We start from the raw sequence: 4,392 nt of genomic DNA, 5'->3' as shown, positions 1-4,392 counted from the left end.
TTGAGAACTCTTCTAAAAACGTCAGCTTCTTCTGATCATCTTCATTTCAAGTTTAGAAGAGGGAGATTCTTAGAACTGGAATCACTTTTTCACGTTTACCTAGAGATCAGCAGTCCTTACAGATTCATCTAAAGACTCAGGTCTTTTCCTACATCTTTAAACTATTCTCTGCTTGTGTCTACTCATTTCTCATTTGCTTCAGTCTCTTCTTCAGAATCATAATTATCATCCATTAAGCTCAATACCTCTGATCTTATTCCTCATCATTTGTCTTTTTTTTTTTTCTTTTTCTATATTCTGGAAGAACTTTGTTCCAATCTAATGTAATTCAGTTTTCTATTTTGTGGTGATTTTTTGGACATGAAGCTGATCTATATTATAATTTTCCCTTTATTATTTTTAGTTCTCTTATTTTATTTCATTAGCTCATCCATTTCTCTTTTCACTCTTTTTGACTCAGTCAGCTCACCTTTTATCTTTGTTTTCTTATTTTATTTTATTATTTATTTATTTTTTCTCATGTGTCAGTACTTTTAATGTTGTGCATGTCAAATTATAGTAAAAAACGACTATAAACAAGATGCAGCCCCTCTATTTCCATGAACAGAACACTGCATTACAGTAAACCGAGCTTATATTCAACCATCAAATGTGGTTCTCCCATTACTTCACTTTGTGATGGGTCATTAAGAATATCTTCAAATCCAATAGTCTCATCATTACCCCTCAAAATATCCAATGAAAGGTTTGAGCTTGGAAGAAATGGAAGGTGCTGAACCTGCTGCACTGCCTTGAATTCCATTTGTAGTTTTAATGGAGCAAATAGACCCTGGATGTTTCTCAGTGTGGAAAAGTTCATTTTACCTTGGTTGAGCTGGAAATTTTTTTCTGATAATTAAAGAGGATGACTGGGCAAAAGTTCATTTTTCACATAAGAAAAACCTTTTCGAAGAAGATCGTGACTTTCAAAAGTTCCACTTGCTGAAAGTTCAGTAACTGGAATACTGTCCTTTAGCTGAGATCCAAGTTCTCTGGCATTCATCTTCAACTCGCTCTGTGAACTTGTTTTCTTATTTTAAATGTTTCCTTGTTTATAAACTTCCTGCATTTTTTTCAAATGGGAGAAAATTAGGTTTAAAATGTGCTTCTTTAATATATATGTATTTTATATAACATATAAAATAGTATTTACACATAAATAATAAAATAATATATATCATATTTAGATATTTATAATAATATTTATTTTTAGATTATAATCTTTTTTCAGAATTGTTTATATGATTCTTTATTTCTTGTTTATACATTTTATCTTGGAAAAAATAGCTGTTTATCAATGTAGATGTGTTCCTAACAGGAGTTTTGGAAATTTCTTATAAAATAGCCTTACTATCACCTCTGCCACTCCTTCTCCAGATCTCTACTTCAGGTGCTAGGTGAGATTGTTCCTAGACTTCTCATTGGTGACACAATCTCCTTCATAAGGGAGAAACTCTGTTGTGCTCAGGGGAATCCTTATTCCCTTGCTGGCTTTCATATAGCCACATAATTTCAGGCTTCCATTACCAGTTTCTTTTAATGCTGGTAATTCAAAATAAAGAAGGACATTTTAAATGATGTACTCTTAGTATGTCCCATGGTTCATTCTTTTTAAAATCCCTAGCTCTACCTCAATCATGGAGTGTTATCAGGGTTCATTTTCAGGAAAGTTTATATTTATTCTGAGACATTGCAGTGCTTCCTCAGTTGAGGAATGTGTCTTTACACAGATAACTGTGCCTGATTTACTTCTATCCTATCTGTATGCTATTTCACATGACATCTTTATAATATCTGAGATGTGGATGATGTTCTTTTCTCAGTTTCAGTATGATATAGATATTTTTGTCTTTTCATATTCCTGTTGTGATTTCTGAAAATGTGTCTCTTCTAAACTTGTTATCTTAGCTGAAAGTTACAACCATTTATTTTTGTTGGATCTAATTTTTTAGAAATTAAATGTGGGATCAGTTTTTATTTGACAAAAGAAAAAGATTAAACTCAGAACTAATATTTTATTTTATTTATTTTTCTTTGTGGTACGCGGACCTCTCACTGTTGTGGCCTCTCCCGTTGCAGAGCACAGGCTCCGGATGCACAGGCCCAGCGGCCATGGCTCATGGGCCCAGCCACTCCACAGCATGTGGGATCCTCTCGGACTGGGGCATGAACCCACGTCCCCTGCATCGGCAGGTGGACTCCCAACAACTGTGCCACCAGGGAAGCCCCAGAACTAATATTTTAATCAAATATTTTAAACCTTGAAAGAGAGGCTTCTCTGTGGAAATTCAATCTTAATCACAAGAATGAAAAATAACAGAACAAAATATTATTATAAATTGGTAGGTTTCTAATGTGAAATTAAAATTTTTATACATATTACAAAGTAATTTTTAAACTTTTATCCTATTACAGACTGAAAATTTTTGGAAAAGACTTAAAAATCTATTCAACAGATATTTTTAAAAGCTTCTTCTATGGGTCAGATGCATTTCTATAAGAGGATCAAGACTGCAAGGTCTCTGGTATCAATATACATGCTAATGGAGGAGGCTAGTCAATAACCAGATAGTGCTAAGTGCTATCATATGTGAAGTAAAATGGAGTGGTAGATAGGAAGTGACTGTTAGAGTACACAATACTGGGAATATGATCAAAGAAGGTCTCTGTAAGAAATTTATATTTGAGTCAATACCTTAATTATAAGAGAGGGGTGAAGACAGACAGCAGTGCAAAAGGCTGGTGTGGATGGGTTGTGGATGTAGGGATATAGCAAAATTCTGAATTAGAGGAAGATAACACATGTGCTATTCAAATTTAGCACTGAGCCTTTAAGAAAAGAAAAAAAGAAAGTAAAAATAAGAATAATAAAGAAGCCTATATAGTGGTTAAGGTAGAAAAAGAGGAACCTGGCATAAACTGCTTTTTCTTCTCCTTTCTTCTCATTCTTGATTTAATATCAGAGGATTTTCATGTCTGTGGAATTCCTTTCTTGAGGTAGCTATGGTTTCCTACAGATGAGAGTTCAGTAATCCCCACTCCCAGCCTTGAAATATAATGATAGTGTTAACTCCCTTCCAAATCTCCTACCTTGAAAAACTGCAGATTTCATCACACACAGTGGGATGGATGTGCCACTGAGCTGTGGGGTCCTATTCCCACAGCTGTCTCTCAGAATAGGAATTCCTTGGTAACCCATCCACTATCAGCTTCTTATATCAGAAGGAGACAATTCTGGCTTACTGTTTTTCATCCAAGTCTTAGTGAGACTCACCACAGCCAGTTGGTTAACATAAACAAGCTAGTCATTCTTGACCCTCCTTGACCAGCACAAAGTATTTTCTCATCCATTTGTATTCAAATCATTACATTCTAAATCAAAACGATAACTACGAGCTTACTTCTCTTATGATGATTATGTACTTCAAATAAATCTGCTGTGAATCATTTACAGAATATCTATAGAAAAAATCAGCTTTGGAAAAACTGGCCACTTTTTATTATGTAATGATTGATCAAATGTAAAACAATACTACCTATACACAGAAGCATATGGGTATACATTCATAGTTATTTTTTGCTATTTAAAAAAAGTAAATATATATATATGATATGTATATGTGTATGGGTGTATAAATAACTAGCTTAGGGGCCATAGATAATCAGATAATAAGTTCAGAATAAATATTGGGTTATTTGACATCTAGTCTAATGCTCAGAATATTTTATCTGGATTATTTGTGTGTTGTTGTGTAGTCACATTATAATTAATTTAATATCTATTTATGAGTTTTAATTTTTAAAATTTAAGGCGGGCTAAATAATAGGGAAACAAACTTCTGAAGTTCACATTTATTAACTGTCTCAGAAAATCAATATGATTTTATAAGATAATCACTATGATAAGCACAAGGATCTTAAGTTTAAGATAACAGGTAATTAGCTTAATGCTAAGTAACTATCAGATATTGAACTAAAACAGTGAAATCACAAAACAAATGGTTAGGACAAACACTTATAATTCATGAGAGTCAGGAATAAAGATGAAACCACCACAAGTCCTCCAGACGTTTTCCATGAGGGAAAACTTTAGCTTATAGTATTTAATTTCAGATTCATGGCCTCAAATACCCTTCTGTAAAGGCATTTTTCTATGGTTTTCAAAGACATTTATGATTAATTTTTAAAATTAAGAGATTAGCAATTGACCTACTTACATAAAAGTGAAGAGATAGGATCTCATTTTCTTCTTTCTAGTTTTCATCTTTCTACTTGGAAGGGACAATTCTTAACAGCCAGCTTGAATTTCACCTTCCAATTCTATGGGGAATAATATTATCTCCTCTGATTCTA

General features: G+C 33.2%; 1 pseudogene; it reads right to left on the bottom strand.

Moving 5' to 3' along the window:
* Positions 1 to 616: 616 nt before the first annotated feature.
* On the bottom strand, positions 617 to 1,042 carry LOC136136610 (proteasome maturation protein pseudogene; annotated as a pseudogene).
* Positions 1,043 to 4,392: the final 3,350 nt, after the last annotated feature.

This window comes from Phocoena phocoena, chromosome 16 (assembly GCF_963924675.1).
Source record: "Phocoena phocoena chromosome 16, mPhoPho1.1, whole genome shotgun sequence".
In the NCBI taxonomy this organism is placed as follows: Eukaryota; Metazoa; Chordata; class Mammalia; order Artiodactyla; family Phocoenidae; genus Phocoena; species Phocoena phocoena.
The sequence above is the reverse complement of the archived record's forward strand: the minus strand, read 5'-3'. Positions and strand labels throughout refer to the sequence as shown.